The sequence below is a fragment of the Heteronotia binoei genome, chromosome 6 (assembly GCF_032191835.1).
Source record: "Heteronotia binoei isolate CCM8104 ecotype False Entrance Well chromosome 6, APGP_CSIRO_Hbin_v1, whole genome shotgun sequence".
NCBI classification, from domain to species: Eukaryota; Metazoa; Chordata; class Lepidosauria; order Squamata; family Gekkonidae; genus Heteronotia; species Heteronotia binoei.
This window is the reverse complement of record NC_083228.1, coordinates 93,361,788-93,374,230: the sequence shown is the minus strand read 5'-3', so window position 1 is coordinate 93,374,230 and position 12,443 is coordinate 93,361,788. Positions and strand designations below refer to the sequence as shown.

General features: G+C 44.5%; 1 protein-coding gene across 1 annotated transcript in view; it reads right to left on the bottom strand.

Annotated features, from left to right (window-relative positions):
• The window catches only part of CLSTN2 (calsyntenin 2), a 715,214-nt gene that overhangs the window by 540,308 nt on the left and 162,463 nt on the right, over positions 1-12,443 (bottom strand). The gene's annotated exons all lie outside the window — the stretch shown is intronic.

Here is a 12,443-nt window from a genome sequence, read left to right as displayed (position 1 = left end):
AAGAGACTGGAGATGGAGGAGGGGAGAGGAAAGAGGTGGAGCCACAACCCAACACCTTTGTCTCAAAGAGTGCAGAACATCTCCACTATGATACAGCTTAGCCTGAGGGAGTGGGTGGATGGCAGCATTATCAGTGGCTACATTGTAAAGATGCCAGCATCAACATGCTGGCAATGGTGAAGGCTGTACACCTCATGGACATTGTCTTCCTGGCACACATTCTTCACCTCATGATGAATGATGCTCTGGGTCTGGGGAGCCCTGTCAGGGCTACCTGAGCAGCTGCTATACTTGAGATCCAGTCCTTGCTTGAGACCTGCCAGTGCCTGGCTGCCTACTTCTTGTGCAGCATCTACCTGCTTGTCTGCTGTGTAAGAGGCAAGAGGAGAGGAATGAGTACTGAATACTGGCCCATCTTGGATTCACCCACCTGCTGGAACTCCACCTAGACCATTGGTGGAGCAGAAGAGTGTGGTGCAGGATGTCATCTCCTCCATGACAGTGATGATCCTGCATGTGGCAGATGAACATAGCATCATCTCTTCCATTTGATATGGGTCCTCAAGCCCTTCCAGGACACCACTGGCATGTTCTGTAGCCATATGGCTAGCCTGAAGCAAGTCATATCCTGATTCAAGGGCTAGTCTGGTGCTTGTATCCAAACTGGAGCTGGGCCCTGAGGGGATGGCTGTTCTCCCATGGGTCAAAGCCTTGGCAGAAAGGTTGGGGTGGTCATTACCACCAGGTTCCATTCTCTATGCAAGGGAATGTAAACTGGCCTGCATCTGTGATCCCCAGCATTGCTTTCTGGAATGCAGAGCTCATGCAATGGAAGTATGAGCTCTGAAAGATGTGCAGAGGGTACAGGCCAACAGACATGGCCAAAGGGAACAATGGGTGGAAGAGGCTGCGGAGGAGTTGGAGCCACAGCCCAGCACCTTTGTCTCAAAGAGCCCAGTCAGGGAAAAGCCCCACTATTGGATGTCAGTGGTGAACTGGGAGGTCAAAAGCAGTGGCAGGGATGGAAGGTGTGCAATTGCAGAGGATTTTGCAGAGGTGATGGTGGAGTCCCTTTTTGATTTCCCTGAGCCTGCCTCCACCAATCCCTTGGAGCACACAAGGCTGTCATCTGGCCTGACCTCTCTTATGTTGCTTTGAGTCTCTTCTGCCCTCCCACCAGAGTTCTTCCACCTGGGAGACATTCTCAGTCTCCATTGCTCCCTCCTGCAGTGGAGCCATTGCATAGATTCCTATATCTACAGATGCTTTTTCCAGAGAGAGCACTGGGGAGATCTTTTTTTGAGGGCCCATAACTGGGACACAAGAAATGTAAATCCACTCCATCTTGGGGAGATTGCAGAAGACTGGGTGGCAGGGTGAGGTTCATTGTGAATTTGGTGTGTGTAGGTTGTAAGGAGTCCATTCTATATGTTTTTGAACCTGCTGCCTGACATTTTCCCCAAAAGCACTTTACTGAAGGCATCTTCTTTGTGGGGCCATAACTGGCACCCCCGAAATCCAATCTGCACATAGCTTAGAGGACATGTAGAGGAGCGGTGTGTCTCTAGCTTGCACATGGTCTGTCCCCTGCAAGTTTTATGTCTCTATCTTGCACAGGGTCTGTTGTATACACTCCTGTACCTGCACATGTCATTTCCACAGAAAGCACTTTCTTGGAGGGACCTTCTGAGGGAGGGGGGGACTTAACTCAAACCCCGTAAATCTAATCCTCACTAAATTTGGAGGACAAGTAGAGAACAGACAGTCAGAAAACCTCTGTGAGTTTGGTGCCTCCAGCAATGCTGGAGTGTAATTCTACCACATCCACAAACATCATGAACCTCACCAGTAGGTTTGGCAACTGAAGATTTATGATTGATTGTGGTTCTCAAACCAGGCACACCACAAACCATAAATAAAATAAAACCACATTTTCCTGGTTCATGCTCATCCCTATTTGTGAGAGAGACTACAGTCTACTCAGAAGTCAGTTGGTATGATGTAAATAATTTGCCTTTTCCCTTCCTGTACTCTTTAACATCCATTGTCCTAAGTAATGCCCAAGACTTGGTGAGAGATGTAAAAGTGATTGCGCTGCTTGGGAGCAGTGACCATAATGTTATTGATTTCACCGTTTGTATAAATAGGGAGTTGTCCAAAAAGACCGCCACAACCATGTTTAACTTTAAAAGGGGTAAATACACTGAGATGAGGAGGCATGTGAGGAGGAAACTGAAAGGAAAGGTACATACAGTCAAAACCCTTGGGGAAGCTTGGACACTATTTAAAACTATAATCCTAGGAGCTCAGATAAAATACATACCACAAGTTAGGAAAGGCACAAACAGGCATAAGAAAAGGCCTGCATGGTTAACAAACAAAGTAATGGAAGCTGTAAAAGGTAAGAAGGATTCCTTTAAGCGGTGGAAAACCAGTCCAAGTGAGATTAGTAAAAGGGAACACAGGCTGTGGCAAATCAAATGCAAGACTGTGATCAGGCAGGCAAAAAGGGACTATGAGGAGCATATTGCAAAAAACATAAAGACCAACAATAAAAATGTCTTCAAATATATTAGAAGTAGGAAACCAGCCAGGGAGGCAGTAGGGCCCTTGGATGACCATGGGGTAAAAGGATTACAGAAGGAGGATAGGGAAATGGCTGAGAAGCTGAATGCATTTTTTGCCTCCGTCTTCAGTGTGGAAGATGAGAACTTTTTGCCCGCCCCAGAACCACTAATTTTGAAAGGGGTGTTGAAAGACCTGAGTCAGATTGAGGTGACAAAAGAGGAGGTCCTACAACTGATAGACAAATTAAAAACTAATAAGTCACCGGGTCCGGATGGCATACATCCGAGAGTTCTGAAAGAACTCAAAGTTGAATTTGTGGATCTTCTAACAAAAATCTGTAATCTTTCATTGAAATCTGCCTCTGTTCCTGAGGACTGGAAGGTAGCAAATGTCACCCCCATCTTTAAAAAGGGTTCCAGAGGAGATCCAGGAAATTACAGGCCAGTCAGTCTGACTTCAATACCGGGAAAGTTGGTAGAAACCATTATCAAGGACAGAATGAGTAGGCACATTGATGAACACGGGTTATTGAGGAAGACTCAGCATGGGTTCTGCAAGGGAAGATCTTGCCTCACTAACCTGTTACATTTCTTTGAGGGGGTGAACAAACATGTGGACAAAGGAGACCCGATAGATGTTGTTTACCTTGACTTCCAGAAAGCTTTTGATAAAAGTTCCTCATCAAAGGCTCCTTAGAAAGCTTGAGAGCCATGGAGTAAAAGGACAGGTCCTCTTGTGGATCAAAAACTGGCTGAGTAATAGGAAGCAGAGAGTGAGTATAAATGGGCAGTCTTCGCAGTGGAGGACGGTAAGCAGTGGGGTGCCGCAGGGCTCGGTACTGGGTCCCATGCTCTTTAACTTGTTCATAAATGATTTAGAGTTGGGAGTGAGCAGTGAAGTGCCCAAGTTTGCAGATGACATTAAATTGTTCAGGGTGGTGAGAACCAGAGAGGATTGTGAGGAACTCCAAAGGGATCTGTTGAGGCTGGGTGAGTGGGCGTTAACGTGGCAGATGCGGTTCAATGTGGCCAAGTGCAAAGTAATGCACATTGGGGCCAAGAATCCCAGCTACAAATACAAGTTGATGGGGTGTGAACTGGCAGAGACCGACCAAGAGAGAGATCTTGGGGTCGTGCTAGATAACTCACTGAAAATGTCAAGACAGTGTGCGTTTGCAATAAAAAAGGACAACACCATGCTGGGAATTATTAGGAAGGGAATTGAAAACAAATCAGCCAGTATCATAATGCCCCTGTATAAATCGATGGTGCGGTCTCATTTGGAGTACTGTGTGCAATTCTGGTCGCTGCACCTCAAAAAGGATATTATAGCATTGGAGAAAGTCCAGAAAAGGGAAACTAGAATGATTAAAGGGCTGGAGCACTTTCCCTATGAAGAAAGGTTGAAACGCTTGGGACTCTTTAGCTTGGAGAAACGTCGACTGTGGGGTGACATGATAGAGGTTTACAAGATAATGCATGGGATTGAGAAAGTGGAGAAAGAAGTACTTTTCTCCCTTTCTCACAATACAAGAACTCGTGGGCATTCGATGAAATTGCTGAGCAGACAGGTTAAAACGGATAAAAGGAAGTACCAGTACTTTTTCACCCAAAGGGTGATTAACATGTGGAATTCACTGCCACAGGAGGTGGTGGCGGCCACAAGTATAGCCACCTTCAAGAGGGGTTTAGATAAAAATATGGAGCACAGGTCCATCAGTGGCTATTAGCCACAGTGTGTGTGTATATATAAAAATTTTTGCCACTGTGTGACACAGAGTGTTGGACTGGATGGGCCGTTGGCCTGATCCAACATGGCTTCTCTTATGTTCTTATGTTCTTATTGTCAAAATAAAGGATACTAGTTCACATGTGCCCTACATGGTTGTCATAAGGACTTCAACAAGATATTTACATACTACTTTAAATGCCTGAAAGCCTTTTACAAATGCTAACTATAACTGCAAATCAGTTCAAAAGATCAGATCCAGCGCTTCAGAGTAGTTGCCATCTTTGCAGGGTTTCTAAGGGAAACAAAATCTCAGGCTGATAGTTCATGCTCAGGCAGGCAGAGTAGTTTCTGTTTTGCTTGGAAGCTTTTGCATTGGTTTTCCTCCAGGCAGTTTGGTCTAAATTTTAGTCCATTGCAATTAGTTTTACAAAATGCAGAAAGCTGCAGCTGAATAGTTACATCAAATGAAGGATGCAAATAAGCATTTTAAATAAAAACTATTCTCCATCTCCTATTATAGGAACTGAAGCAATGAACCTACACAGCTACATTACTTTCAGATGGTCACATTATATATATTCCTGCATATTAGAGTTAATTGTACAACTAACGGACCTAACATTTTAAGATATATATATCTTAAGATATATATATCTTAAGATATATATATCAGCTGCGGAGAACATCCTCAGTGGCGTTGCAATGCACAGCAGCCAAGAAGGTCTGAGCGCCTGCTCCGGCTGCAACGCCCTGAGGATGTTCTCCGCAGCTGAGAACGAAACGTCTGGAAGGAAAACTTTCTCCAGTAGAACACGGCACTTGATCCCAAAAGATTCTACAAACCCTAAAAATGCCAGGTTAGTTATATGCTAACAACTGCGATGATTATCATTCTAGAATGTTTTTTTAAAAAGTATTTATTTTGGATATTAGAGTTTTCCCCCCATGTACTGTTCAGATGGTACAGGATTTTTTTTAAAAAAATCATCTAGAGATATTACTGAAAGGTGAGAGAAAGAGGACTGTCCCATGTCCCAGCGCTGCAGATAGGATTTCTGAGTAATTTTCAGACTCTTTTAGGAACATCTCAAACTATTTAGAATATAGATTAGAAGTGGGAAACTTCAAGGAACTTGTGGGGAGAGGGCATCCCATATACCCCACATATATCCTTCTCTCCAGTGTTTCTCCATTGTTTTTCCACAAGCTCTTCTTTCAATCCTTCCCTGTCTTTCTCCCCATCCCTTCTCTGTCAATCTTCTCTTTTCCCCTCCTTTCCACCCCTACCCTTTCTATGTAAATCTTCCACCCCTCTTTCTACCCTTCACTAACAATCTTGCCCCTTTTCTTCCTTCCCACCATGACAGGGACTTCAGGAACCACACGAGAAGATGATACCTACCTAAAGGAGTCTCAATAGGAGTCAAGTTGCACCTTTAAGACCAACAGTTTTATTCAGAATGTAAGCTTTCATGTGCTCTAGGCATACTTCATCAGATGAGGAATCCGATACAGTGTGCAGAGCCACACATAGCTGGTAGGCAGTGGCTCAGAATGCAAAATGGTACAAATTTAATAGGCTTACATCTACTTTCCCTTCCCCTCCCCACAACAGACACCCTGTGAAGTAGGTGGGGCTGAGACAGCTCTCCAAGAACTGCTTTTGAGCACAACAGTTCTGAGTTATGATTGACCCAAGGTCACTGCAGCAGCTGCATGTAGAGGAGCAGGGAATCAAACCTGTGTCTCTTAGATAAGAGTCCACTACACCAAACTGGCTCTGATTACCAAGTATGATGGTAATCAGGAACTGCAAACACAGCAAAAATCCAAGAGGCTATCTGGAGGCCAGTGTCCAACCTTGGCTTGCAAACCCTCCACTCAGGGTGAGGGTTCTCCCAGACAGCCACCCCTTTTAATAGTATAAGCAGCAAGAGACAAAATGGAATCCATCATGTGACTTTCTAGTAGTTCTTCTCTATGGTACCACAGAGTGGAGGCTAGAGAGGCTAGAGAGTCACTATGTGGAGGACTCTCACATATTTTCCATGTAGGGACTTTTTCCCACTTGGGCTTTTTTCCATGTGGGCTTTTTTCCTGTAAGTATTTATTACCATGGGTTTTTCTGCAAGCTTTTTTCCTGTGGGTTTTTTTTTTTTCATTTACTGTGTGAAACAAAGAAAAACAACTTGAGAGGGAAATTAGTTTTCCAGTTTTAAGTGTAATATCCAGTGGGAAAAATCTGTCAGTCTGGAAGATAAGGATTTGGCAATTGGTTTGAAGTGGCATTGAAAGGTGCTAAACACACCAGAAGCCTAGGTTATGGATCCTAAAGAGAAGATAATAACAATTTTGCCAGAAAAAAGGGACTAGTTGAAAAACCCCAGTCTTAAACAAAGGGATAATGCTGAGTACATTCTTAAGTCTGTGTGATTAATCAGTTTGAAGTTCAGTAGGCAAACAAACAAGCAATCTCTAAGAAAAAGCATTGTGACTTCTGTTATACCTTCAGTGAAAGCCAAATAGCCCTAAGTCTAAAAAGCCTCTTGTTTAGTCAGCAAGATAAGATGCAATTCTGTGATTATATGTAACTTTCTGTCTACCAAGTCCAAATCCCAAACACTGTGTAAATACGGATTCCCTTCCCTGGCAGTTTGTTCAAAGAAACCTAAAAACTGTTTATATCTTTAAGAGTGCCTAACTCCTAATTTCAAAAGGGCAATTTTAGTAAATTCTTGCAACATCAGGGTGATTGTTTTATTGAGGTGACTAATACCATGATCACCTTTCCACTCAGGGCCTGGCAACCAGTGGGAGACTGGGAGAAGTAGGTGCATGGTGGAAACTACTAGTTACAGTTCATTAGTTACAATCAAAAGAGAGAAAACGATTATAATATGATGGAAGGATTAAAGATAGCGGCTAAACGTAAAAACTGTGTCGTAATAGGTGATTTTAACTACCCGCAGATTGATTGGGTCAATATGTGTTCTGGTCGAGAGAAAGAGATTGAGTTTCTTGATGCTCTCAATGACAGTACTATGGAGCAGATGGTCTCAGAACCTACCAGGGGTGGGGCGATCCTGGATCTGGTCCTAAGTAATGCCCAAGACTTGGTGAGAGATGTAAAAGTGATTGCGCCACTTGGGAACAGTGACCATAATGTTATTGATTTCACTGTTTGTATAAATAGTTCCTCTGCAAAGGCTCCTTAGAAAGCTTGAGAGTCATGGAGTAAAAGGACAGGTCCTCTTGTGGATCAAAAACTGGCTGAGTAATAGGAAGCAGAGAGTGAGTATAAATGGGCAGTCTTCGCAGTGGAGGATGGTAAGCAGTGGGGTGCCGCAGGACTCGGTACTGGGTCCCATGCTCTTTAACTTGTTCATAAATGATTTAGAGTTGGGAGTGAGCAGTGAAGTGGCCAAATTTGTGGATGACACTAAATTGTTCAGGGTGGTGAGAACCAGAGAGGATTTTGAGGAACTCCAAAGGGATCTGCTGAGGCTGGGTGAGTGGGCATCAACGTGGCAGATGCGGTTCAATGTACTTTTCTCCCTTTCTCACAATACAAGAACTCGTGGGCATTCGATGAAATTGCTGAGCAGACAGGTTAAAACGGATAAAAGGAAGTACTTCTTCACCCAAAGGGTGATTAACATGTGGAATTCACTGCCACAAGCATGGCCACCTTCAAGAGGGGGTTAGGTAAAAATATGGAGCAGAGGTCCATCAGTGGCTATTAGCCACAGTGTGTGTGTGTGTGTGTGTATATATTTATTTATTTATTTTTTGGGCGCTGTGTGACACAGAATGTTGGACTGGATGGGCCATTGGCCTGATCTAACATGGCTTCTCTTATGTTCTTATGTTCTTACAGTTGATATCACTTCTGGGTTTTCCTCTAGGAATTGCCAGAAACTCTGTGGTAAAACCATAAGTTTCTAGTGATACCAAGAGAGGACTGAAATCAATTCTGGGTTTTTCCCTCCAGGTGATGTCACACCATCATCCCAATGGCCTTTAAAAACAAAATTCCTCTCACCACCGCCACTAGTTGGTAAGCCATCACCTGCCCCTGGTAGGCTTATGGAAACCCTAAACTGTTTCTCAGACTAGTAAAAAAGAAGATTTTTTTAAAAATAAACTGATAATTCATCTCCCAAAAGCAATGCAAGTTCAGCCCCTTTCATGGCCAGAATCTAGGACCAATCAATCAATTGTTTATTACAGTCATAAACCAGCAGAATAAAACATGCATTAATAGAGTTATTAGAAGAAGATGAAGATGATGATGATATTGGATTTATACCCTGACTGGGCCATTGCCTACTTGAGATGGGCCGCACAGCTCTGCCTCCACCCCACCCCCCCGCGGCGCCTCCTTTTCCCCCCGTTTTCACCATTTTAAGGCCAGAGAAGGGAAGGCCCCTTCTCCGGCCTTAAAATTGTGAAAATGTGGGGAGGAGGAGGAGGCGAGGTTGCGCTGATGGCAGTGGCAAGGGAGGAAAACAGAGAGGGGGGAGGCGGAGAGGCAGTATCAATGGCGGTGGCGGCAAAGTCGGAAAGAGGAAAATGGAAGGGGGAGAAGCGGCGAGACTGCGTAGATGGCGGAGATGGCAAAGGAGGACAGTGGAGGGAGGGAGGCTGCATGGATGGCAGCCGGGGAGGAAAGAGGAAAACAGAGGTGGGGAGGCTGCACAGACAGCGGCTGCAAAGAAGGAAATGGGGAAGAAAAATGGAGGGAGGAGGAGGCAGCGAGACTGTGCGCGGAGGGGGGAAGAAGGAAGGAGGAAACAGGGGAGGAAGATGGGAGAAAGCAGCGAGGCTGCACGGGGGGGCAAAGGAGGAAGGAGGAAACCTGGGGCCAGTTCCTGGGGGTTGGTCCCTGGGGCCAAAAGGTTTGGGGACCACTGCTTTCAAGGACAGCTCTGAGATAGCTATGGCTGATCCAAGGCCATTCCAGCAGCTGCAAGTGGAGGAGTGGGCAATCAAACCCAGTTCTCCCAGATAAGAGTCAGCACACTTAACCACTACACCAAACCGACTCTCTCAGTCCCTCCTACCTCACAGGGTTTTCCATTAAATTTATATTAAATGAATATGTGTCACTGAATCAACACTGTGCCTTTGACAGCTGCACAGAATCTGTCTGAGATTTCATATTCAAAGTTTGCAAGAAGAAAGGAGATACACCATTCCACCGATCTTCCTGGGTTTTTTTTTTGAAGGATGTAATAAATATGTATTTAGGGTCATTATATAAGGGACTGCCTACCAGCAATGTGTGTCTCTGCTCACTGTATCGGATTCCTCGTCTGATGAAGCATGCTTAGAGCACACAAAAGCTTACATTTTTAATAAAACTAAGTTGATCTTAAAGGTGCAACTTGACTCCTATTGAGACTCCTTTAGTAGGTATCATCTTGTGCGGCTCCTGAAGTCCCTACAATTGCAGCTGCAGCAGCACCAGATTAATATCTAGAATTATTGCTTGCAGCAAATAACAGTTTAAACAAGGACCTTACTATCTGAACTGCTCTTCATACATCTGTTTAGTTAAAGTTCCAAAAGATATTTGGAAACTCAATAGATTGGCACACTGCTGCAATTTTAACAATTTGCTAAAAGCTGTGCTCAATATGAAACTCCTGAACTGCAATAGTAACACATTTCATTGAAACAGAATAAACACAATCTTCACTGCATGCAGTCCAACAATACATCATTTCATACCATGATTTGCATATGCAGTTGTTCAGATTTTAATAAACCTTGTTTGTAATACCCCAAATGCACATAAGACATTTTTTAAAAGTGCATATTTAGTGACATGGATAACCGACATCCTATTATGCAATTGTGGTTTACAGCAATTGCTCTTTACAACAAATGTCTGTAATTGGTGATGGCACAATTAAGGTATCTTAATAAAATATAGTGATAGTTCAGTGTGCCACATTTTAGGAAGTCTTTTTCCATATATTTTAGAAATACATTGATGACTAAGAGCCAAACTGAGCAGGATGATGGGAGATCCAAGAATGGATGTTCTGTTTGTTTTAAACTTTAAATTGCAGCCATGCAGGGCCACAATTTTAGCCTGATCACATTGGCCTGATCCAACATGGCTTCTCTTATGTTCACAATTTGTATCAGACCTAAAGCTAGGCTTTTCAGTCTCCAGGTAGGGGCAGGGAATCCCCTAATTTTGCAGAGTCCAGCCCACTGAACACCAGCTGACCTGCAGGGGAAAACTCACCCCCCAACCCCCCCCCCCAGTTGTTCCTGCACATCATCAGCAATGCACTGATGTTATTTCTGGAACTCTATGGTTTGTAGCTGTTTTTACCATTCAATTTTGCCCAAAAACTACAGCATCACCCCAAATTCACCAATATGATGATATTACTTCTGGAGTGTCACTGCTGTGAGTAAGGTTGTCCTCTGCCTGCCAGCAGGGGGATTTAAGGGGCATTCTTCTGACATCAGCACATTGCTGACATCCCCACCCACCCCGGAATGCCCTTTAAATTCCCTTGCTGGCAGGCAGAAGACAACCTTACTTGCAGCATGGGGGAGAAGGGTTAACCCTTTAACCTTGGGCCAATAGATGTATTTTCTCCTAGCTTGGAAAATAGCTACTGGGGAAAGGATTCAGATCACAAAACAGTTCAGTAACAAATTAAAACCTTCCTTGACCATGCTTTAAAAAAGTTTTATGTACTGATTAGCAGAATATTGTGCTGAATTTTGTGGGAAGGACCGTCTGGTTTACCTTGGATATGATGAAAGTCTTTGGAAATCCTTTCAGATAGAGCAGGCTTCTATCATAACCCAATTCTATTTTATTGTGGAAACTATTCATCCTATGAATAGTTAGAAGGTGAACTAGGGGGAAAGGGAAATCTTTTTCTAATAAACATGATTTAAGGCATGAGTTGTTTTATTTTGTCATAAACACATGTGTTACAAAATCTGAGTTACTGCATCTACTTTTTTCAGGGCTCTAAAGGCAAGGACAATTCAAGGTCTTTTGTCACCCTTGGCACCCTCCATTTGTATTGCCTATAAAGAAGATAGAAGAATCAGGCATCCTGCATCCAAGCCAGCAAACAAAGGCTGGCAAGGTGAGAGTCTCTTTCTTTACTTGCTCTGTTGGGTGCAAGGTAGGGTGACCATAATGTCTGAAGGCCAGCCAGGGACACCTTGGGGGGGGGGGGAGGTAGGGGTGTGCGCGCGCAAAGCGCGCGCGCCGCCGGAAACAGGAAGTGACGTCACTTCCGGTGACGTCACTTCCGGTGATGTCATGCCACCGCCGGAAGCAGGAAGTGACACCACTTCCTGTGACATCATTTCCCCGCGTCACCTGCCGGAAACGGGAAGTGACATCACTTCCTCTGACATCACTTCCCCCAAATGCCACTGCCGGAAACAGGAAGTGACATCACTTCCTTGGAGAAAATGGATGCTTTGAAGGGTGGACAGGATGGTCTTGTACCCCACTGAGGTCCCTGCCCTCCCCGTACTCCGTCCCCAAACCTCCAGGAGTTTCCCAACCTGCAGCTGGAAACCCTACTCTTCCATCTCCCTGCAGGCACCTAGGGGAACCTGGCAACGCTAGGCCATCTCTTTCTCGGATTGCGGTGGTGGGATGTTAGTGGTTCCAGGGTCCCAAAATCATTAAACCGCCTGTTCTCCTTCACTTCCTGGAAACATCTGGCAGTCCCCGAAGCCAGATTCTGAGGGCAAAATCTGGTGGGCCAAAGCCCGGAAGGGGAGGGCTAAGAGGAGAGCCTCCTTGCTCAGAAGCAGTCTTTTAACTTCCCAGTCTGCTTGTGATCCATACTCAAGAGTGGTACTATCATTCACATCCTTCAGCATTCCTTGGAGGCAGCGAGACCTCAGGCCTCATGAGAAAGCAAGTATGAATAGAGACAGGATAGGAGAAGTGACACTTCCACTACATTGCATGGAAGGCAATGATGCTACACAGAAGGGAGCCAATGATACTGCCTAGATGTGGAACAAATGATTTTTTAAAGGTCTTTTTAAAGCCCAGAGATTGTGCACAGGTCAGAATATATTTTGCTCACATAAAGCAGCCATTAGAAGTAATAGAACTGATATCCCAATGGGATCCCACT